This window comes from Triturus cristatus, chromosome 8 (genome assembly GCF_964204655.1).
Source record: "Triturus cristatus chromosome 8, aTriCri1.1, whole genome shotgun sequence".
Classification (NCBI taxonomy): domain Eukaryota; kingdom Metazoa; phylum Chordata; class Amphibia; order Caudata; family Salamandridae; genus Triturus; species Triturus cristatus.
The window spans coordinates 49,643,280-49,668,686 of NC_140591.1; the positions used below are offsets into that span (position 1 = coordinate 49,643,280).

The 25,407-nt window shown below is 45.7% G+C and overlaps 1 pseudogene across 1 annotated transcript in view; it reads left to right on the plus strand.

The window, feature by feature from the left end:
* LOC146800035 (uncharacterized) overlaps window positions 1-25,407 on the plus strand; it is a 172,096-nt pseudogene that overhangs the window by 57,638 nt on the left and 89,051 nt on the right. Inside the window, exons 7-8 of the transcript XR_014967612.1 lie at window positions 5,628-5,711; window positions 5,799-5,906. The product of XR_014967612.1 is annotated as an uncharacterized LOC146800035 (transcript). The remainder of the gene's footprint in view (window positions 1-5,627; window positions 5,712-5,798; window positions 5,907-25,407) is intronic.

Sequence of the window (25,407 nt, forward strand, 5' to 3'; positions counted from 1 at the left end):
CTGATAGCACGAAAGGCTGGGGGTCGCATTGCAAAGGAGGCAAGGCCTTTGAAGCGCCCCTGCCACAGATGGCTCTTCCTGGCCTGGGGGAGGTGTGAACACCTCTGCCCAGGAAAGACTTTGTTTCTGGGCTGAGGGAGTGAAGGCTCCCATCCCAGGAGTCCAGAAACATGTGGTGGTAGGTTGGTCTGTACCAGTCAAGGAACCCACCAGAGGCTGGTTGTTTTTCAGGGGACATCATTAAGATGCCCTCTGAGTGCATTTTTCATTAAATCCCACACTGGCATCCGTGTGGTTTTAATGTGCTGAGAAGATTGATTCCAAACTCCTCAGTTTTCAGTGCAGCCATTATGGTGCTGTGGAGTTCGTAATGACAAACTTCCAGCACCATATACTCTTAATTGCAGCACTGCACTTACAATGTCTAAGAATTGGTCTAGACACTGAAGAGGTACTGGGCTCATGCACCTGTACCCTTACCACTGCTATAGTGCACCTAGCTAGAGGGGTGGCTTACCTATGCCAGGGCAGTGGGTTGAAGGCATGGCACACAGGGATGTGTGCCATGTCGACTCTTCACTTTGTTCTGCACCAAAACACGCAGCCTGCAATGGCAGTGTGGATGTAAAGGTACATGGCCTCTGAGGGTGGCACAATAAGTGCTGCAGCCCTTAGAGGCCTTCCCTGGCCATAGTGCCCTTGGTATCCATGGTACCTTTTACAAGGGACAGACGTGACCCGACAGGGGCCAATAGGGGGTACAAGGTACAGTTTTGGGAAAGAACACAGGTCCTGGGAACCTTATTGGCGGGGACCCAGGGCACGGCAAGTCAAAGTGCCTTAGTAGTCTGGCAAAAAGTGCGGGGCTTACTGCAACAGAAACCCAACTTCCTACTCTGGCCCATTGTCTAGTGATTCCTCCCCTCCCGCAAATATGTAGATGTTATAAAAAATGACACCCCTGACACACAGTCCACAGATCACTACTTGATTGGAAAGAAGACAGAAGGACTGCCTTGCTGCTGTCTGGACCCAGCAATGACAGTCTGCACCATAGACTGGACTGCACCTGTTGAACCCTCAAAGAAGACTGTGCCTTCTGTACCATCTTGTGGAAAAGAGCTCACCTTGTGCCATAACAGAAGAAAGATGGTTGTTGAAAAGTCTCATGGTTTTGACGTGGACGGTTGATGAGTATCCATTAGATGGTTCTCTCTTTCGTCTAGAAAGGTTTGTAGAGCACTGTATTTGTTTAAGCTATGGTGTTTGCCATCGGCAAGGACCTTGCATTTTGCAGGGCTCATGAAACTGAAGATTCGCATTCCTAAGACTGGGCCTGAGGGCAAGGAACCCTTTCCTAGTTTCCATGGTGGATTTGGAATAGTCTTGCGAAATGAATATTTTGTGGCCATTCCATGAGATGTGATTTGTTTTTACACATGTAGGAGAGTATTAGCTCTGTATGCTGATACCTCCGCTGGCAGCAGACAATTTAACGTGTAATATTCTTGTTAGGGGGCTTGAATGATGGGACATGGGGCCCCTTTTTAGTTAAAAATCGTTTTGGAAGTTTAGGCCAGTCACTTGAGGTATCTAATTCCCCAAGAAATTCAAACAAGAGATCGAGGAGTCCTCTCCATTTTAAAGATTGAACAACAGTGATTTATTTGTACTTTACACAGAGGTTATCCTGAGCAATTGTACAAACTATCAACTGTCCACAAGTAGGCTGTTGTAGATATGCTCTTCTCTTTATTTTCAATCCAAGGTGATATTGTAGTCCGTCTTATTCATGACCCATGAGGAGTTCTCTCCTTGGAGCATTACGAAAAGACGGGTACTGTATATTTCATATGGAATACTGGATTGATATACGTGGCGGCCACAGGTGCTAGGAGATGCAGGGATAATTGGTCTCCTTAATATATGGGGCAACAACACATTTTTTTTTTTAAAACACTGAATTTACCCTGAGAAAGTCAGTGATACACATGCAGACAAAACACATGTTGGCTGACTACATTATCATTGTTTGGATGTTTACAAGACTGAGAAGAAGACTGACTACGATATCACCTTGGATGCGTTGCAAGATTGAAAATAAAGAGAAGAGCATAGCATCCTACTTGTGGACATTTGTATATTGGAAAATTGCTCAGGACAACCTTTCTGTATCTTATTGAGGTTTTGCCTCCGATTTGGAAACGTTGAGTTGCTGTTTTCTTATTCTTTGAGCAAATTTGAAATTGGTCATAATAACTTACAAATACGATTTTGTGCAGAAGTCCACCCAGCCACCTTTCTATTGCATTATTTATTTTAACTTTGAACAAACATCTTAGGTTTCCCTCAATAGATTCTTGTTGTTTTTGTGTCTATGTTAAGATAAAAATATAATCTATTTTTATACATTGGTGTCTTATTTTTGCTGAGTTGCATTTCTCATTTATTGACTGTTTTTGTACGTCTAAATGCTTTACACATGTTCTTTGATGATTAAGCCTGACTGCTCTGTGCCACAGCTACCCAGGACTGAGCTAAAGGTTTTATTAAAGAACCTAACAAGACCTGATAAATTATTACGTAGTGAGGTCACCCAACCACACTGCATAATTATCCACTTTCCTACAAAAAATAAAAAACTAATGACCCCCCAAACCATAAGTGTTTTTTCACATGTTGTGGGGATCATTTTAAATGTTTTTTTTTTTTACTGTCCCTTACAGCTGGCAGCATTTACCAGGCAGTGGCGGACAGTAAAAAACAAAAAAAGCCATCCAATCGCCCATTTTTAATAGAGCGGACAGACCGGTGGCTTACCACAAGCAGCCTAAACTCCCTCTGGCTGTTTGAGAAAGCTTTACATCGACAGAGTAAAATTTACTTTGACTGCGTAAACCTGGTAACTCACCCACCTGTAAATCGGTGGGCGAGCCAAGAGATTGTCGGAGATGGGACTTTGTTTCTGTTGCAATGGAGTGCCCTCTCAGCCACATTCCAAATCACCCCTAAAGTATTGTTGATTGTGGAAGTAGTTGATCTGGTGGGAGGATTTGTCTTTGATAGAAATTATTTTATATGTGAAGAAGGCGAGAATTATAGTTGCAGCTGATGAACACGACAAGTCTTTGGCGAAGTAAACAATGTTTAAGTGACTAGTGAAAAATTAATTTTGCAAAGAATGAATCAGCCTAAAGCACTGGGTAATTAGGAGTGTACAGGCCTCGAAAAACCATAAAAATGACTTTATAATCTACTCAACCTAATTATAATGCTCTTGATCCATAAACTGGTTTCAAATGATGTGATCCTGGGCAAATATTTTAATTCACTGAACTGCCATTTTCTTCTTTATGACATATGAGATCACCTTCAGTTGCGTGAGTTCAGCATGTCTGTTGTATAAAAACTAACACTTTTGTTTGATTTAATAGACTAAACCTTTGCCCCATATATAATGCAGGTCTCGCGGCACGTAGGATACATATGACAGCTGCTCAGTTCATTAACCAATTGAACCAAGCCCTTACTCTGAAGGAGCATACTGCTCAGACAGCTGGCTCCTGTTTCCACACAATGGGCCTGCTCTGTCGAGCGTCCTCCTAGGATTCCCTCTCACCCTCTTCTCTTGCAACTTCATTGGCTTCCTATTCGCCAACGGGTAAGATTCAAAGTTTGCTGCACCATCCATAAGGCGTTGTTTGATCTAGGCCCTACTTACCTCTCAGGGAAATTTACACCGCACCTACCTCCCAGACCCCCTCGTTCAGGCTCTAAACATCTTCTTGTGGTTCCCCGAGTTAGGAAGGCTAGATTAGGAGGAAAGGCCATTTCTCATCTTGGCCCCCGTTACTGGAACGAACTCCCTATACTCTTGAGACAATGCCCTGATCATTTGCATTTCAGGAAGCTGCTCAAGACTACCCTTTTCTGTTCTTGATCCAGCTGTAGTTGCACTATATCCATGCTGCCCGTCCAGAGCGCAGAGATACCCCTTCGGGGGTTGATTCAGGCGCCATATAAATAAATAAATAAATAAAATAAACCGCATTGTCATCCGGGCAGGGGCAGGAATGTTTCTCAAATCATTTTTAAAAACGACCACTTTTAATAAATACATATTTGAAGCATGAAGTTGCAGCACATTTATTTGCAGTCTGCAGATTTTCCATTGAAATAGCCACAACATTTCCCACTGACGTGGTTTTACTGATAAAACTATGTAGTGTATAATGTTTGGAAATAGTTTCTGCAAATATTTGTCATTTGCACATTACCAAGTAGTGTTGAGATTTTTTTTGCTCCTCTTTAAATCTTCATTTGCATCACACTTTGAATTTCAAAAAATATTATTTTGTAATTCTTGATATATTTTGAAATTTTGAGTTCACAATCTGTTTAAATACTGTGTGTTAGAAAACAAACTTGACATCTTACAGCCTTTTGTATCACAATGATTGTCAGACAGCTGACTTAACAAAAACCTTTAACTATAATAAGAGAGAGGTAAACACCATTTTCCAGGATAAGAAACTGGAACAATTAGTAAACAAGCACTGGAAATGCAATAGGTCTCGCCTTTTTTGGAGTTAAAGCTATTGGCATAGCTCAACAGCTACTGGACAGAAATTGCCACTTTTCAGGTGCCGAACAAAGCATTGCTCCGTGAAATGGCCTGAAAGCCTAAAACGATGTTGATAGCCCACAAAATAAAAAGGCAGATCAGGATGACCAGGAGGAACCACGGAGGGATTTGGATGGCCAACGCGAGCAAACAATGAGTGAAATCACCTGGGCGTGACCCAAGCACGCAAAGGCGGGAGAATCAGACCCAATGCACCAATAAAAACCCTGTATTTGTAGATGGCACAACAACAAACAAATGGCAATTCATGGGCATGCCAAAAGTTGATAGAAGGGATAACAACAGGTCTTGCAGACAGCGCATGTGCGCTGCCTAGGCTCGACCTAAAAAGATAAACTGACATTTGAACTTTGACCTTGAACAGACAGCGAATGTGTCAAGATAAAAACAAGATTTAAAGGCGTCTTTATTGCTCATTCGCATAGGTGCTGTGGGCGTGTAGATTTTTCGAGGCCTGGTGTGTCGAGTATTTCCAAAACAGACCACCTTTCTTTTTTTCTCAATGTGACCCTTACTGAACCATGCTTCACTTGTTCCCACATGTAACTGCTTTAGTTGAATTTATGCCAATTTACCAACAACTGAGAAATGTATGTTTTAATCCTTTAGCAGACTGCTGATACCGGCCATTTGTGGTTACGTTAATAGTCCTGGAGTAATTTTACCCAGTGTGTATTTTCTTTTTTTTTTTACATGAGTTTCCTGTTTTGCAGTAAGTGGATTTTGGATAATGCAGTGGTTGTAGTGGGAAATTGATTTTATAGGCGAGTAGGTATCTCCTGCCTCAAAACGATGCCAGTAAAATAGGTTGGTCTCTCTTCTATAGCCTTCAGTTTAGGTAGTCTGCTCATCCACCATGAGTTCACTTTGCCTGAACACAGGTTTGGTCACTAAGGCATGAATTGCAGGTTTCATCCACTTATTGACAGTACTCTGCTGAGATTTCATAGAATAAATCCTGTCCTTTTTTTCTTTCTTTCAGGTGATCCAGTTGCTAAGCAGAGTTTTACAGATGACAACAAATCACTCTACCAACCTGAGACGGAGGACGTAGAAGAAAATACAGGTTAAGTATATGAGAGCTTTTACATCAAGTGACATTTCTTTCCAGGCGCCTTTATTTCTAAAGATTTTTTTGACATGTCTTTTAAAGGAATGACTATCATCGAATGTGTCATTTCATCAGACATCAAAGAGGAGGCAGAGACTAGCTTTGTGGACCAACTGAACTCTAAGATTGAAGGAAGCATCACTCATCTAGGTGAGTAAATGGCACCCGCTTTATAAAGATATGCAAGAAGCCTCCTCTAACCATACTGTGTAGTAGTATTTTTTCTATAATCATTAGCAGTCCACTCTTCCATTGTGACTGCACCTTGCCTAGCCACTTGTTAATGGTTGTTTTGTTGGTTTTATTTTCCCTCATTGCGCTATCCTTTTTGTCTTGTTGGATTATTAAGGAGATCCACTTTGACAGATGCCTCCGCCACTATTGCCAATTATCCTGATTTCCATTGCGTTTATTCATCAATAATTAATATTGTTCGTTTTTGTATTTAAATTTGAACAAGTTCAATTAATTATCGAGATTAAGGGGGGGGGGGAATGCAGCCCTGCAGCTCATGTTTATTACTTATTTATGGGATTTATAAAGCAGGTTGCATCATTTTGTTAATTTTACCTTTTCTACTTAGCGTTTCTGCATTAACAATGTTTTTAGGGCTCATTTTGTAAGAACAAAACCTCCACATTGTTTCATAATAATGGAGAGCTACAGCTCAAAAGGTTGCAAGATTGAATAGAACACACCCTTCAAGAGAACAGAACAGGTGGGCTTTTAAATGTCATCTAAAGGATAGAAGAGAAATCCAGAGATTAGATGCAGCTCATGTAAAAAATGCATTTTGAGCCTACACAACCTAAATTGTGGTTTTTCTGTGTACAGCGGGTTTCTGCTTCTAAAAGATGATTATGGTGAGTAGCTTAGACAGTTAAGTAGCTTTATTTATGAGCTCTGTTTGCTGGTGAGTTGTTAAAGTGGTTGAGCGTAAATTAAATACTTTTATTCTAAGCCTATGGGCACGATTTTTTCAGAGTAAGGAAATGTTAAGAATGTTTTTCTTTGAGAAGCACTGTTCTCAAGGCTGCATCCTGTACATGCAACTTCAGCATTTCCCAAGCTGAAAATAAACATGTTTGCTCACTAAGCTTAAAAGTAATTGTTTTACGCCTTACCATTTTAACACTTTACCAGTCACTGCTGTATAATAGGAATCCAATTTTAAAATGGATGTTTTTTTTCCTATGGGTAGCCAAAGTAGGCTGACTGAGGATTGAGGTAAGGATGACACTGTTAGTATCCTGGCAAGAGGTGAGAGAAGTGTGGGCTACAGCAAGCAAAATCAGAAGTTTTTTTGTTTTTGAGACAATGAAGGTGAAAATAGGTTTACAATATTGGTGATGTGAGGAATCAGTAAAGTGTAGAATCCTATTTAAAACATAAACATTTCAGGAGATTTTTAAGGTGGCAGGCTCCTACTGCCTCCAGATCAGAAATCGCTTTTGTGGTCAGCTTGGAGCATTTATTAATGTATGATGCTTCAAAAATTGACTTGTGCTGTAAATATGTGTACTCGTTGCTTTTGGAGCCTTGTTGTGATGTCATAAATGACGCCAGTGTTCTCATTATATCAGAGCTCTTATTATAGCCTCTCTGATTTTTAAATCGGGGTTCAGGTTCAGTCAAGTGTCTGGTTTTGCCAACTTTCTGCAAATGGACATACATCGGCTGGAATTAGCCTGGAAGTGTTAGTTCTAGGATGGGAATGCCTGTGCACACCTAGAAACTTACATATTTAAGGGGTTCCACCAACTCTACTCCAGCTTCTTTCCACCCTTGAAAAAGGCAAGGACAGGAGCAAACCTTTTTTCCCCAGGGTGGGGAAAGAATGGGTTGTAGGGAATGTTAATTTGAAATCACTGCTGATTTTCAGCATTCATATATGCTCACATGGTATTCACAAAAGTTTGCTAGGATTATAGTTTCCAGGCCGATGTTCATAAAATAGTTCTCTGGTAGAAATGTATCCAAATTTGTAATTTCATCATTTGAATAAGCAATAAGCAGCTAAGGCTTTGCTTTCTAGTCATTATTAATTAAAAGAAAACCATACAACACAGGTGGGGTCACAGATAATGAAAATAAAGAAATGTTGGTTCCAGCAGTCAGACTTTCATAATTATATTGCCTTTCACACTAAAGACAACCCCTATTCATACTAAAAAAAGAAGCTAATCAGAATCCAAGGTGCCAACATCCCGGTGTATTAAAACCTATGTAAGGGCATGCAAATATTCTCCACTAATAACCTATTACATCAATAAATAGGCCAAAGGCGAAAATGACAACAGAAAAACGGGCTCTTAACACTTCTTAAAACCAGGTGTATTGTTTTGTTTTTAAAACTGTGTTTATTATTTTTAAAGTACAGTTACAGCATCACAATCACAGATTTTTGATAGACCAACATAGAGCAATCGCCATATGGCAATAGTATGGGTTCTAAATTGGCCAGGTTGTGTCAGTGTACCTATCGAGACCCTTTCCCCTGTGGTATCCCCGTTTCCGTCCATGTTTCACTATAGTAACTTCGTCCATAATATTGCATCCAGGGGCCCCATATTCTGCTACATTTCCTTGGGCACCCACAAGCCATGTATGTCTTCCTCTCAGCTATCATGTATAAATCCATCCCCCCCTCTCCACTTGTGTATTGTGGGTGGGTCCAGTGCCCCCCAGTGTCATCCCACATCTTGTTTAACCACTATCGTACCTAGGTTTGCCAATAATAGCTTTCCTCTGGGAAGGTCCACTTCTGTGGGTATTCCCAGTAGCACATACTTGGGGTCTAGAGGTATTGTCTCCCCCTGTATCTCACTAAGTTCTTTCATTAGGGTGTTCCAGTACCTCCCGATAATTGGGCATTCCTACAAATATGCAAGTAGGTTCCCCTCTCTGCCTTACAGCACAGACATTCAGGTGTTTCTGCCCTCCACATTTTGTGTAAGCGTGCTCTGTTGTAGTAAACCCTATGGATTATTTTGAATTGTATTAAGCAGAGGCTTAATTTGATGGCCACCTCACGAGGGTGCATCAATGCTGCCTCCCAGTCAAGGTCCTCCAGGGGTCCTATTTCTGTTTCCCACTTTGCCCTTAATCTTTTCAGGGTGTCCGGCTTAATGTTTCTAAGTGTTTTGTAAGTCCATAAGACTGCCTTTTTGCCAATTTTCCCAATGACGAGTCTCCCCTCCAGTGGTGCATATTCAGGAATTTCATCCATGTCTAACCCCTGTGCAGGGGCGTAACACAAGCCCCGGCATCCCATGCGGTGCGGGGGCCCCCGAATTACAGGGGGCCCCCTCAGCGCAGTACTCAGGTCTGAGCGCTCTGGATTAAATCCGGAGTGGGGGCCCCTCCGTGTACATTGCAGGGAGGCCCCTTAAGCTTTCATTGTGCCACTGCCCCTGTGTTTTCCAAATGTGGGCCATTTGTATGTATTTGAAGTATTGGTTTGTGTGCATATCGTACTCTTTTTGCAGTGAGGTGAAAGGGATAAGATCCTTGCCCTCTATTATGTCCCCCACTTTTGAGATGCCCAGCATATCCCATGTCCTAAAGCCTCTCCGTTTGGCAAACTCCCGCAATTCCGCCCCCCAACCCCCCTCCCCACCCTCCCACAAAGCAGTTTCCCGTGTTACTCTGTCATTCCATCGCATTTGCCTTTCTGCTCCTTTCCAAATATCTGTGGTCACCTGCGTTGCCGGCAACAGTTTCCTCACTCCCTTACCTCCGTATAAATAGTGTGTGCGTGGACCAAATTAGGTGCATTCCAGGGCGTATGTGAGGTGGTGTCGGCAAAGGTTCCCAGTCATTGATCACAATCAGATGTGCCACCCAGTAATACGCTCTAATGTCTGGAAGGGATATGCCCCCATTGTATTGGTTTCCTTGCAGGGTGTCGAGGACCACTCTAGGTGCGCATAGGAACGTTCTAAGTGCCCCTTCTATCTTGTTAAAGACCTCTTCCAGGAGTGAGAGGTATGTGTTTTGGAGGACATATAATAGCTTCGGCAACATTATCATTTTATACCATGCCGCTTTCCCAAGCAGTGTCAATGGTAGAGTTTTCCACCGTTCCATGTTCTTGTTAAACTCTGAAATAACCCTGTTGATGTTATGGTTAAGGCTCTCTGTTTTGCTTGCGGAAACATATATGCCCAAGTATTTTATTACATCCTTTTCTATTTTAAGTTGCCTGGGAATGTCGTTTGTGTCAAAGCCTGGTTTTACAAGGTATAGGCTGGATAACCTGGTGTATTGTTAGTAGTATTCTTCCATTTCTGCTTCTTGCTTCTGTGTTCTGCATTCTACAACTTAAGTGTTAAAATTCAAGTACAGGTCAAGTGGTGACCAGTGGCTCTTATGCCTTGCTGTATGTGGGGCTGCAAATAAAGCTTGACCCTTTATAGCTGTTGTAGAATTCTTTATAAATTTGACAATGCGGTGGCGGACTCAGAGTCCGAGCTGAGTGACTGAGGCTGAAGTTGTACCATTCTCGCGGCCTGGGGAGGGGCGTGATGGGGGATGGATGGGGGGGCAGGGGGAGACGGGGGGGTGGCTATCACAGGTGGGGTGTGCAGAGATGCTGATTTTGGTGGCTTGTCTGGAACGGACACTATGCTAATGGTGATACTGCATTGGAATATGTTGTAATGAGGCAAGGTGCATTTATGTTTCTGTATGTGGTAATAAAATGTTTAATAAAAAAAAAAAAAAAATTTGACAATGGCTCAATGAAAAGGAACCAAATGCGCCATTCTGCAAATTAAAAGGATTTGTGCTTTTCAACAGTGGCAGAGTGCATTCAAGGATTATTAAGTTCTAAGAATCTATGTACTTGTTCAGGCATGGAAGTTTTTATTTTGTTATAGGAAAGGGCCCCTTTTTGACATGGTCACCCCCAGTTTTTGCTTGGTAAATAATGTGATTTTGACTGAAAGTGCTCTGGGTTCCTGCTAATTAGATCCCCACTGCCATAGCGCCTTCCCAAAGCTGTACATTTTCCCCCCAATTGCCAAAACCTTTAGCACCCTCTGTAAGTCCCTAGTAAATAGTACCCTACCTCTTACGACCTGAGGTACCTAGGAGGGCCCCTAAGGGCTGCAACACAAATTGTGCCACCCTAAGGGACCTCTCACCAAACACATGCAAGACTGCCTTTGCAGGCAGCTTGTCTTGTTGCAGACAAAAGTGAAAACATGGCATGTCGCACATCCCTGTGTGCCATGTCCCCTACCACTGCATGTCATGTTTGTAAGTCACCCGTACAGCAGGCCTAAAAGTCCAAGGCAGGGAGCGGAATATTACACGCAAGGGCACCCCTGCAGGAGTAGATATGCCTGGTCAGTCCTACTACTGTCAGGGCAAGTGGACAGGGAAGCTATTTTAAAACATGTGCTGGACACTGGTGAAAACGAGTTGCCCAGCTACATGATGGCTTCACTGAAAATAGGGATGTTTGGTATCCAATATCTCGTATGGTAAACCCACACTGATGCCAGTTTTGCATTTACCAAGACATGCACCCAGAGGGCACCTACCGCTTTCTGGTGTGCTTGCTAACTGGTTTCTGCCTGCCTTTCACCCAAAACGCTATTCTGACCTCTTAGGGTGAAATCCTTTGATCTCAGGAGACTCGGAACAAAAGCTTTCCTGGGAAGAGGGTGTAATCCCCTCCCACAGGATAACCTGCTGATTAGCCATTGTGGGCTACTGTGAGATGGACATGATTTTTCAGAAGTAGCCATCTTTGTGATGGCATACTTCGGAATTATCTGACCGGGTTATGCCCACTTCCCACAGGACGTTATCATATAGGGGTGTAGTGAAGCCAAGGGTCAGTAGCCCAATGGCTGCTACCCTACACTCCCATAGCGCCCCTCAATTCAGAATTTAGGGGTGTCTCTGGCACTAGAGCAACAGATCCTGATGACTTATAAAGATCTGCAGAAGACTGAAGAGAGTGCAGCCCCGCTGTCCTGTCTGCCGTTCTCTGTCGAACCTGCGCGAAAGATGACTAAACCTGCTGTTTTGTGCCCGTGAGGACTGCCTTCCTTCAATAAAGATCAAGACCCCCTGAAGAACAGCGGAACTGTTCCCTGCATCCTGTGGAAACTCCAAAAGAAAAGACTGACACCTCCGGAACCACCAAAACCCGACACCCAAAGCCACCACTGTAGCCCTCACCTCCGGCTCGAGTTGAAGTGGGCCACCGGTGCCAACAAGGTTTCCTAGCCTTTCAGTCCTTGAGTCCATCGTGATTTCACTCCCCCTGGTATCCCCGACATGGCCTGCAGCCTCTGCACGCAGGCCCCATCACCCCGACTGCTCCGGTAAGGAAAAACCCAACTTCTAAGGACACTGCTGCACCCATCGCCCCTGGGCCTTGGAAAAGAGGACCAAAGGTGTCCCCCATCCCCAAGCATCACAAGACCTGAGCTCACTTGCTGGTTCAGCCCGACTGGCTTCCTAGCCAAAGCCTGCAGTGACTGATCCCTATTGAAACACATTGGGCTCCTGACGCTGATTTGCACCCTGCACCCGGCTGCCCTCATGCTGCAAGTGGTGTACTGTTGGTGGTGCTTTGGACCATGCCCACCACTCACCTTAACTCCTGGAGATTGCTCCTGTAAGTCGATGTTTGCAGAACTTGTTCTTCCTTCCATGGGATAACATTGCAGAACTCAGAAATTGCACTGTGTCCACTTTTTAAAGTGAAAAGAATTTAGATTTAAAAACGTACTTACCTGAACAATTTTTCACTGCTGCCTAAACATATATAAAGATACTTGCTTTTTCTATAAATTGGTGTGGATCTCCTCCTTGAGTCGTGTTGTCATTTATTGATCATTATATATTTGCAAATGGCAAATGTCTTACACTCCTCTATGTTAAGCCTAAGGCTTCTCAACCACACTACCCCCTAATAGAGCGCTTTGGAACTGCATAGCAAGGCCCTGTCCACTAGTAAGGGAACCCATGGACTCTTTACGAGGTATATCAGATTTTTTATATATCACATAGCCAGCTTAATATATTTCTTCATATTGATTTTGAAAGAAGCAAGAGACTTAAGTGTCTTGAATAGTCAGCCACCTTCCCCGTTTCCATAACTGCTGCCTATTTTGCATGTGACAGCTTGCATCTGTTTTAAGGTCTTTTACCTCCATGGCCAGTTACCTCACCTTCAATTGCTTAGCCACTCATATGCTTCCCCGGCCTTTCCCGCACTATATGTACAGAATAAGGAAGCCGACATACTTAAAGTGTGTTACAAGATCACACTAAAGTACCTCGGAGTAGCAGTACCTCAGAGCCATTCGGTTTATTTCAAGAGAACCACCAATTTGTAAAGTTCTGAAAGCACATGGAAGTATGCTGGCAGCTGACAATGTGTTTAATGCAAAATATTGAAGACTCAAAGGTATAGTTTACACATTTGAAGGACCTATACTGTCACTTTCGGCAAAGGTATATTGTGATTAAATTACTGGCATATTTGTACATACACTTTCAGACACCTCTGGTACACGTACATTATTCTTTTGCTGAGTAATATGTGCCTTCGCTTGTTTTTGTTTTTTTGTGTTTATGTAGTGCAAACGTGGCCCAAAGTGTTTGTGCATATATGAATAAAGATAGAGCAGCGGGCTAAGGGGATGCTTTTTATTAAGGAATTGAGATGCTGGGTAAAGATAATAGTTTTTTCTCTTCACTGGATGGCCCCCTATATTTTTCCAAAGTAATCGGGGAAATGTGGATGTAATAGACACCTATTTCTCTGCTTCAAAAAAATGTCTTTAAATTGTCACTTTGGCAATTTGCATTATGAGCTTATACAACACCAACTGTTTTGAGTAAATTGGAATGGAACATTGCAGAAAGTTATTTCAATTGTAAGAAAGGCAGAACTTTTGGGCAGGTGTACCAAAGCAGTTGTAAGTAAGTCTTGCGACGAACGATCAAGATACATTAGGTCATAAAAAGATTGGATGGATTGAATAATTTGCAATTGCTAAACGTTATTTATTTTTTTTTTTTTAAATATTTTTTTATTAGAAACCGTAGGTACACGATAAAATACAGACAAGGGCCTACAACCACCAGGGCCGGCCGCTATAGAGCCCGAGGGCCCGCAGTGCAACGCCACACATTCAAATGAACCAGAGGCAAAGCTCCCGGCAATTCGTGAGCACATGTAACAGGCTGTGGCCATAGGCCAGGAGCAATCGGAAAAAACAGTTTCATTTTCTATTAAATATAAAACACACTCAAGGCAATGAGAGTCCGAAATAGCAGCGTGCCCTTCCCAGGACGGGGAGCAACGTACAGTGTCCAAAGCAGTTCTTGTCTGGAAGCGGTAATGGGGGGCAACGGGAAGACAAAGCATGGAACACACCTCACACCATCCCGCAGAATGCATGGCTAGGGGGACAAAGCAATATCGACCTCTAATGGCAGAGGCGGGTGCAGATACGTCCACGATATAAATTCCATGGACCCCATACCTTAGTCCATTTCCCTGGCTTGCCTCTCGCCACATACACCGTCTTTTCCCTAAACATACACCAGTCCATATTCTCCTTCCATACCTCGATCGTGGGCGGCCTCGGGGAGCCCCATAGCTGTGCAATGTTACGCTTAGCCACCATGTACCCCAGAGTCACCCACTGCGTCTGTACCGCATTATAATCATTCGGTTCCCAGACATTCAACAAACACCTCCTAGCCTCTGGCAACAGAGCGACGTGCGTGACCTCCTCCATTACGGTGTGGATACCATTCCAGAATCGCACAACCTCCGAACACTCCCATAAGATATGAAGAAAGGTACCCGGCAGGCCACATCCACGCTTACACAGTCCATCCATCGAGTAACCCATACGCAGCAGACCGGGCCCCGTGACATACACTCTATGAAGGATCTTCAGCTGTACGAATCGTAAGCGGGCCGGGATCGCCACCTCTTTCGGGGAGGCCACCGCCGAAACCCAGTCCTCATCGTCCAGTTCCAAGCCATCGCCCGTCCATGCCTCCCGCAGACGGAGCAGCAAGTCCGCGCGATCATTAATGAGTTTCTTATAAATCAGAGAAATAGTGCTGTCGGGCACGTAGCCATCCAACACTCTATCCTCCAGTGGGGAATACTCGGGGATAGCAGCAACGTCACAGCGCATGGTAAACTTGCGCATACCGGAAGTACTCTCTATCGTTTAATTTATATTCAGTTTTAAGCATTTCAAACGTTTTGAAAGACCCCTTCGCCCAAAGATCACCCACCTTACATATACCAATCATATCCCATTTCTCAAAGCCTTTCGATCTCCACAAACAGCCCAGCTGCCCGGAGGCATACAACAGCGTCGCCCGAGTCAAGCGATCCCTCCACCCCATTGCAGCATTCGCCGCGTGCCACACACGTACCGCAACCTGCGTGGGTCCTGTCAACCGCGTGTCCGGGGTCACCGAGTACAGCGCCCTATTATAATCCCCACCCTGGAGCAGAAATGTATCCATCTCGAAGGCCGGATTCAAGGCAGGACCATATATCCCGGCCGCCCGTCCCAAAACAGTTGGCGCTGAAGACCCTCCACCTCCCGGAAATAACGGGCCGGCACGACATCTAGAGTATTTTGCAAAGCATACAAGAAACGAGGCAGCGACATCATTTTAAACAATGCCGCCCGTCCGAGCGGCGAGAGCGGAAGTCGTCGCCACCTCGCGACGTCGGCCTTTAATCGCTGGAGGGGGGGGAGAAGGTTTCGCTCATAGCGGACCGCGGGATCCAGAGAGATAAAGATTCCCAAATACACGAACCCCAGTGTAGCAATCTGGATGGGGCAATCCCGTGGTAGGAGGGGGGACCCGCCCGAGAGGACGTAAACACATGACTTGGCCCAGTTAATGACCAGGCCAGAATTGCGACCAAAGGAATTCAGTACGTCCACCAATACAATTAGCGACTGTCGGGGAGAGGTGAGATACAGAAGGATGTCATCCGCGTAAAGGGAGACACGGTCTTCAAACTCCGGCGTCCATCTAATGCCTCGCAGCGACGGCTCCCAACGCAACCAGGCGGCGAGAGGCTCCAAAGAAAGTGCAAAGAGAAGGGGTGACAACGGACATCCCTGCCGCGTACCTCTCCCCAGTGCGAAGGGAGCCGACACCCTACCATTCACCACCACCTGAGCCAGTGGGTCAGCATATAATAATTTTACCCAACCAATAAACTCGGGGCCGAATCCAAATTTCGCCAACACGGCCCAAATATACGGCCACTCCAAAGTGTCAAACGCCATAGTGGCATCTAAAGATGCCAAGATGGCTGGCTCACGTATAAACTCCGCTCTAGCAAGCACGCCGTGCAACCGCCTCAAATTCAGAGCGGTATTCCGATGGTGTATGAAACCGGACTGATCCTGATGAATCAAGTCGCCCACGACCCGAACCAGTCAATTAGCCAATACCTTAGCCAGAATTTTGGGTTCTGCGTTCAACAGCGAAATGGGCCGATAGGAGGCGCAGCGATCTCGCGGCTTCCCCTCTTTGTGTATCACAACTATGTTGGCGAGGCGTTGGTTAGGGGGCAGGAAGCCCGCCGCACGTGCTGCGAAAAACATGTCCCGAAGATACGGCGCTATCTTATCGGGATGCAACTTATATAGTTCGATGGGGAGACCATTAGGACCCACAGCCTTACCCGTTGCGATCGAGCGAGTGGCCAGAACGATCTCATCTGACGACAACTTCGCTTCCATCAATACTGCATCAGCCTCCGATAGGGTTGGCAATGCAATATCTCTAAGCAACAGATGAGAATCCTCCTCCGAACGCACAGAAACCGGAGAGTATACCCCGCGGAAATAATCCGCGAAGCAGTCCACAATCTCCACCGGGTCAGTCACACGCACTCCATCCATTCTCTCCACAACGGGCACCACCCTGCTCGCTCTCTCCTTCTTATCCAACCAAGCAATCAACTTTCCGGCCTTATCCCCCACATCATACAGTCGTCCTTGCTGCTCTCTACTCATCCCTTTAGCGGCTTCCGTGACTAGCGCTCTATAATCTGATTGTTTGAGGCTGTAAACGTGCAATTTCTCATCAGTAACTCCCCGTTCCAAGTCCTCCTCCATTTCAGCTATTTCAGTTTCCAGTCGAACCACCTCTGCTCTCTCGCACCTCTTAGCATGGGAGATAAGGGACAGGGCCTGCCCCCTGATCACCACTTTATAAGCCTCCCATAGGGAGACGGCCAACGACACAGACCCCACATTATCATTGAAGTAGTGATCAGTGGACTTGACCAGTTCCATGCGGATCTTAGGGTTACGTATATACCAAGGGCTAACGGGTGCTACTCTCCCCTCTGCCCCAGGGACAACCTTCAGTTGCAACCATATAGGGGAATGGTCAGAAATACCACGGGCTAAATGACGCACCTCCCCAATCATACCAGCTTGGATCGCCGGCATAAGCATATAATCAAGTCTAGAGAGACTCCCATGGGCCCCCGAGTGAAAGGTATATTGCGCCTGTCCCGGGTGCATCAATCTCCAGCAATCTACAAGTCCCAAGGTGTCCAAAAAGCCACCCAACCAGGCCTGAGCCCTAGGGAGATCCCTGGGGGGGTGACGGTCCTCCAACCCGGAGACAACAGCATTAAAGTCACCCCCCAACACCAGAACCCCCCCAGGGAGTCCCAGGACCAAACGCCCCAGATCAGCAAATGTAGCCGTCTGTAACCCCGGAGGCACATACACAGCAACGAGCGAAACAGTCCTACCCTCCCCACCAGTGCCACATAGCGCCCCCTATCATCGTGAAGCACCTCGTCCACCTCCAATGGGAGAGAGGCCCTAACCAAAATGCCCACTCCCATAGAGCCAGAAGTGAAACCAGAGTGAGCGGCAAGGCGATAGCCCCTCCTATTTAGGGCATGGAAGGAGTTCCCAATCAAATGTGTCTCCTGCAGGAAAACAATGTCGGGCGAAGTCCGTTTCAAAAACTGCAACACCACCCTACGCTTGATCCTGTCCCCCAGTCCATTTACATTCCACGAAAGGATTCTCAATCCCCTACCCCCCATCCCACTCCCGTGCATGATACCCACATCCCGGAAAGCACAAACCGGATAAGTCAGCAGAGAACTTCACATTGCCTTGCGAAACAAACAAACAATCCCCAACAACCCCCCTCCCCCACAATCCCCAAACCACAACTCGCACCCCTCACTTCACCCCTGCTTGAGCCCAAACAGCCCCCCCAACTCGCAGTGTGCCTGTCGCCCTGACATATACCACAAAAAGAACCCCAGAAGGAGGAAAGGACCCCAATAAGCTCCCCACAACCCCCAGGCATTTGGAGGGCATATTGTGCCAAACTAGGGTCCAGTTGAGCCAAGGTACAAAACAACACCAGTCCATTCCATCACCAAGTTCTAGGCCTGCTCCACCAAATCCTGTCCGCGCTCCGCCGTCCGACTGTCTCGATCCTGTCCCCGAGGCAGGGCATCCAACCAGTCTCCAACCGCCTCCGGACGGTCGAAAAAGTGTGAGCAACCCCGGAACTCAACCCGCAGCCTATCCGGGAATAACATCGCATACTTAAGCTCCATGTCCCTCAGGCGCCATTTGACGCCCAAAAATCCCAGCCGTTGTTTTTGGACCGCTTGCGTGAAGTCCGGGTAAAAGCTAACATTAGAGTTCTCAAACTTCAGCGGCCCGGGCACCCTCGACGCCTGAAGGATAGCATCCCTATCCCGAAAGTTAAAGAGTCGGGCGATTATAGGCCGCGGGGGAGCACCCACCCTGGGCGCACCACCCGGAATCCTGTGGGCCCGCTCCACCGCGAAGAACTTGCTCAGTCCCTTGTGCGCGAGACGATTGATCACCAGATCCTCCACAAAAAGATCCGCAGCAGAGTCCTCCGACCTTTCCGGCACTCCAATGATACGAACATTGTTCCGTCTAGCCCTGCTCTCGGAGTCCTCGAGTCGACGGTCCGTCAGATCACTGGCTAGCCGCAACCTACGGACCTCTGTCTGCAGGGCGGCCACGTCAACAGTTAGACTCGACGCCGCTTGACTCAAGGAGTCGACCCGCTCGTTAGTTTTGGACAGGTCTGCCCTGACCAAATTCACATCGATCAGGACTGCGTCCAATTTATGAGCCAAGGTATCAAACTGCTGACCCACAGCGGTCTTCATCTCCTCAATGGCGCCCATGACGTCCAGCAAAGTCAATTCTGACGATGGGTCTGAGACCTCTTTAGACCTCTCAGGCGATTTATGCGAGCCACCAGGGGATCCCTTTGCCTGGGCATATCAATCCATATTATTGACCTGGGTATAGGCGCCCCTCCAAGTTGACTTGGGTTTCGACTCGTCTCCGTCTAGTCTCGCCGCCATCGTCCGGAGGCCACCAAGGTTGGCACCCGCCCGCACCAGGAAAAAGAGACTGGGTAGCTGATTCAATTGAACACAGCCGTCGCCGACAGTAAGCCCATGTATAGTCCGAGAGTCAGGCCAGACCCTCCGCTGTCCGCGCCCCTCTGAAACACCAAAGTATCTCAGCCGATATCAGAAAACGAGCTTGAAAACGAAAGTGAAAGTGCGGGGTCCGTGACAGGTCGAGCCCAACCAGCTGTTGTTGTTCACTTCGTACCCGGGCACTTCACCAGCTCGAGATCGGGACCAAGGCGAGAGCAGGCCGCAAACTTCGGAGTGCAACCATTCCGGTTCCCGGCGTCCGATCCGGAGTTGGAAAACTGGTGGCACCTCAGCGCAAGTTCATCTGCAAACGCCCGTCGAATAAACCAGGATTAAGTCAGGATAGACGTGGGAGGTTGCGGGGGCCCTCGAGAGCCGTAAGCCTACGTGGCCATCTTGGTTGCGCGCTAGGCTCCTCCTCTGCTAAACGTTATTGATGTTATATTATACCATCTTTGTATAGCGTACATACACCAAAATGGTTTCTTGACGCCATGGTAGAGAGGTAGCAACATCTAGCCAGAATTTTAGCCATATGCTTGTTTAAATAGCCTAGCTTCCTGAAGGTCATATGATTTACTGACGATCAAATTTCAGGCCGTAGTAACTTCCAGGTATGAGGACCTATCACTGAAAGTCTTGCCCCTCCCAAACTCGTTTGCTTGAATTAGAAGGTTCGTGTGGGCTGATCTGAGGTTACACTTCAGGGGATACTTCTGGATTGTCAAGGATATAAATTTCGGGCTTTTGTTATGAATTGATTTAAAAATGATGCCGCCTGTTTTGAAAATGGTATGTTGAACTACAGGGAGTCAATGCAGCTTCTTCATCAGAGGTTTAATATGACAATGCCTGGGCTGTCGAAAGACCAGTCTCACCGCTTGATTTTGCACCATTTGAAGTCTGTGATTAAGGCCAATTAGAAGTCCCAGATAGAGGGTGTTTGCATAGTCCATTCTTGATAGAACTAAAGCAATAACGATTTAGATAACTGCTTCAACTGTGAAATATTTCCTGATTTTCCTATTTGAAGGAAACATGAGGAAGTCACAGCTCCTTTCTGTGATCCCATGGATATTTCCTCATCACTTTGGATACCCAGACTTTTTACTGCTTTATTGGATGGTGGTGGGGGGGAGGGGGAGTTCCATCTCAGGCGGCCAATAATTCCAGTGGTTAAGCTTGTTGTTTGTGACAACAATCTCTGTCTTGTCAGAGTTAAGCTTCAACTGATTATTGTTTATCCAATCTCTTTGGGATTTCAAGCTACATGGCATATAGTAAAAACTATTTAGTGATAAATTAAGTGTTCAGATGTGGTATACAGTTGGTCACTCTGTCAGGGCTTGCAAAATGAAAAGTAGGAAATCAAAAGTAAGTGTAACTGAAAATGGCTCATGTGAGTCTTATTCTGCAGGAAGTGATAATTGTGTACTATGCTCAGACGATAATGAGTTAGGAGTGAACAAGGAATCTATATGTAAACCTCTATGAAGTGAAACTTGCTACTTTAAAACTGTACAGCATTACAGCTTCTTGGTTGCCGTATACATTGTTGCAGAATATATAAGGAAGAGTACATTTGTAGAGAATTCAAGACTTCTATTGGAACCATCTGACATAAACTCAGGTTGCTTTATTTGAAAATCTACGCCATTGAGTTTTGAATTTCAAAATAGAAAGACCTTATAAAAAAGCATGTTTAGCAGGAATAGGACTGTCAGTTGTAGGGTGGATGAAGTCACAATCTTCTACATAATTCTTGACCCCAGTAGTCCAGAACAGGTTCTTGTGATAGAGTTTATACAGAAAGAAGAATATAGAAGATTTTTTCAAACGTTTTTCAGAAAATACTGTCCCACAAAATAGAAGAGCAACCCTAACTACAAAATGCCCATGATTTTGCACGAGGAAGTCACAAGCTTAAATTGCATGATGCTGGCCTAAAGGAACTAATGGAATCTTCAGACTGGAAATTGAGTTGACCGTAGAGACCTAATTAATAATACTTTAATGGATACATTCTAGCTTCTAAAGACTGGCTGATTAATTATTGTCAATAACAAATGAAGAGAGGTGTTTTTTTTTTACTTTAAACTTTGCTGAAGCACAGCACGGATGCCCTTGCGTGCCAAGAGTAGAAAACTGGCAGCCTTCATCACACTAATTCTTTGCTATGCTGTTCGTGTCAGTATCAGCGGTCTCTAGTTTTTAAAGGCTCTTGTACCAATTATATAAGGATAGGATAGGATGAGGATTTATAAAGCGCACTAAAACCCGAAGGTGCCAAGGCGCTGGGTGATAGAGAGGAAGAGAGGAGAGAGACGGGCTGCTGACTAAACTGAAAAAAGCCAAGTCTTCAGCACTTTTAGAACACCAGAAGCGATTCTACCTGGGAAATTGACGAAGGTAGGGTATTCCAAAGTTGTGCGGCCACCCCATCTGGCTTTGCGGACTCTGAGAAAGATCTCAAAGCCCTCCCATGCATGTACCATTTAAACATGGATTTAAGCTGCTGCGAACCTTTAATATGCAGAGACTTGTGAACCATGCACAGGGCTTTGAAAAAGATTCGCTTCTTAATAGGGAGCCAGTGTAGAGTGTGCAGCCCTTCCTTTGCTGACTCCCGTTTAGGGAGATTAAGGATCAGCCTGGCAGCCATGTTTTGTACAATCAGAAGCCTGTTCAGGGAGGCGGTATTAATATTCAGGTAGAAGGCATTGCAGTAGTCAAGCCGGGAGGTAACCAGTGCAATGATCGTGGGCCGATGGAGTGCTGATGGAATATACGTGAGCACCTTTCTGAGACTTTTCAAAATGTAAGAGCAAGTGCTGACAGTGCGAATGACCTGAGATTCGAAAGGTCAGGCCCACGTCAAAAATAACCCCAAGAAGGGGACCGCAATCTCCCAGCCACTCGTTAAATTTCCCAGCGACCGACTGTAGATCATGAAAGATGGAAACAATGATCTGGGTGTCGTCGGTGTAGGAAATCACCTGGAACCCAAAAGATCTGACTAGCTTGGCCGACGGGGGCACATACACATTAAAGAGGGTGGGGCTCAGGGATGAGCCCTGGGGAACGCCACAGGGTAGGCTAAATGCCTTAGATCTAAAACCCCCACAGCTAACAGCATTAGTTCTCTCTAATCCAGATCGGGCTGGACTGTTCCCATGAGGCACAGGGTCAGACTGATTTGCATATGGCCATGTCGGAACTGGGGAAGCAGAATGGGCTAAAGAACAGTGATGGATCAAACCCAGATCTGTTGACTGGGTGTGAGTGTTTGATTGGTTCTGACGCTCCGTCCATCACCACCCCCTTTTGTACCGCTTTGTTCGCCATAAGTTGGCAGGGTATGCTTAGACGTGAGTCCCTTGCTCACTTTGCCACTGGATTCAAGCAAGCCTGGCTGAAGACGGCTGAAATGCCAGAAACCGGTCCTAGGAAGCTTGTTTCCGGTCCAGGGAAGGCATGGCTTGGCAGTTTGGGCTGCACTATTCCCATGAGGCACAGGGTCAGACTGATTTGAATATGGCCATGTCTGAACTGGGGTGGCAGAGTGGGCTAAAGAACGGTGATGGCTCAAACCCAGATCTGTTGACTGGGTGTGAGTGTTTGCTTGTTTCTGACGCTCCGTCCTTCACCACCCCCTTTTGTACCGTCTAAGGTATGGCCAGCATTATGGGTGGGGGATTGAACAAGTTGCTCAAAGCCCAGAGATGACATAAGTTCCAGGAGGTGCCGTGAGTCAGTGTCCTGTTCCTTCTCAAGGTGGTAGTTGAAATCTCCAAGACTGGTAGTATGAGAAGTAGTGGCTCCAAAATTTTGCACCATGATTCCAAAAACCCGGGTCTAGGGCCCGGAGGACGGTACATTAGTAGGCCGGAGAGAAGGTAATTTTTTGACAGCAAAATCCTAAAAGAGGCAGCTTCCCCAGGAGAAGCAAAATACATTTCCACCATGGTCATGGTGCATTTAAGAGAGTCCCGGGCTACCAGGGCGAGGCCTCCCCCCCCACGCTCAGTGGGCTCACATCTGAGGATAGTATATCCAGGGGGAACAGCATCCACCAGGTCTGGGCCTGAGTTATCATTGGCCCAAGTCTCCATAACAAAGAGACAATCCAGATTATGAGTCTGGATAGTCAGTGCAATTTCTGTTGTGTATTTAATCATGGAGCGGGCATTTAGCAGTGCCCCTTTAATAGCTTTAGCTGACCAGGTGGAATGTTAGTCCTGACACTAAACTTGTCGCTCCCCATTATTCAGGGCGCTGCGTAGGAGCTGGACCCAGACACCATTTCAATGGTAAGTCTGAGGTTGCTAAGATGACAGTATGCTGGGCCTCCCAAGGAGGGGTCCAGTATTTTCTGAGATGGCATTTGGGATGTAACTCCAGGAGCTCTTCCCTGGAGTAGGTTCTGGCCTGGTTACCCCTGTTACCTGGGGAGAAACAGGCAGGGTACCTGTCCCCTGGTGCCGTCCAAGTGCGGACGGACGCAGACGGGCATGACTTTGGCTACCTTTGGCACGCCAGCAGCGCGCCCGGGGTTATCCTGGCATATATGCCCTGACCCGGAAGCGAAAGCGAGGCTGGACCACCAACCTCTGAAAATGGCGGCCAGCCGGGAGCAAGTTCCGGTGCATGGGGCTCTCTCCGCACAATCGGGGAAAACCCGTGGCGGACCGGAGAGGCCCTGAGGGAACTGAAGGTAAGAGTAGGACCAGGAGGTACCTACTCAAATGCCCCCGAATACATCCACACACAGTAAATATAGTAAACCGAGTCCCTGAATGCCCCCGATAGAAAAACAATTTGAAGGAAACACTGGCTAAAACAATTTAAAACCGCGAACGTGCTGAGATAGAATTAAAAATGAGTCAGAATAGAGCTAATTAGCAGCATGTGTCAGCAGGGATTCACCAGACTGCTTCCCTTTTAAGAAAAAGCAGGTTATTTTTTTTCTCAAGATGACACCACCACTGTGGTTTATCATCCTAGCTGGAAAGCTGTTGTTCAAAGGCTTAATAGGGTGATAAAAGGGGTAATCCATTTGGCTTTTAGCAGCAAACTGAATTAGGAAGGAGAAGTGAAAAGGATGGCATGGGTGTATGTCATCACGCCATGTGAAACTACAGGTCCCATATACTCTTTACCAAAGATAGTTTGAGTGGGATGTCCAAGTAAAGGATGGTTTTGGATTAAAAATACACAGCCATTCTGCTGTCTTACGCATGGCTTTAAGAAAATTTCTCCAGTAAGGAATGCAGTGGGCTATATTAAAGTTTCCTCCAAAGTAGTAAAAGGGGGAAATGTTTTCTCAGATCCCTTCAGAATTGTTCAGGTTTTGGATAGTGCTGGGAAGTTGAATGATGTCAGAGTTTGGCAGATGAGCAGTTTGGCTTTATGCAGCCAACGAGGAGGGTTCCATTGGTAAAAAGAATTTGTGGTGGTTGGATGGTGAAAGCAGTTTAGGTGGTGAAGGTAGAATTGGTGAAGATGAATTTATAGGAGAGGTGCAATGAGAAGGTTCTATCCAGGAAGACTAAGTGAGGGAAAATATATGAAAAGCATGGTTCAGTTGAGCCTGACCTAGGTAGATAAGGCCAGTGAGTGAAGACCTTTCCCTAGAATCAGAAATGCTCTGCTCAACAAAGTTGAAAACTAAGGTGGGAAGGTTTGGAAGAATTATTGTTACACTAAGAAAATATGAAGATTGTGTTAGCAATCGTCTTGTATACTTTTGTTAATTTAATATCATGGTCTTGTTATAAATAGTGCGTTGTTTATATCTTGCTTAAATTCTTGTAATTTATGTTTCTAGTGTTGTTTGATTTTTCTTTTTGTTTTCTGCTGGGGGACTGGATGTGTAGTGTTAGTAGCATTATTTATTTTGTGCTTCTTGCTTCTATGTTCTCTATTCTCCATTTAGAATGATCAAGTAGGAGTCAGTTGGGGGATCACGTATACTGATGAAAGCAGTGTTTGATGCGCTGTGCTCCGGGTTGAAACCTATAGCTTGAAACAGTTTAGAGCATTTTTTACTCTGATCCAGAAAGGCTGTGTTTTGATCTTTGAACTGTGATCCTGTACTGTGTTCTGCAGTCTAGTTGCGAATAGTCTTCGGAGTGTATGATATAAGTTGGAATG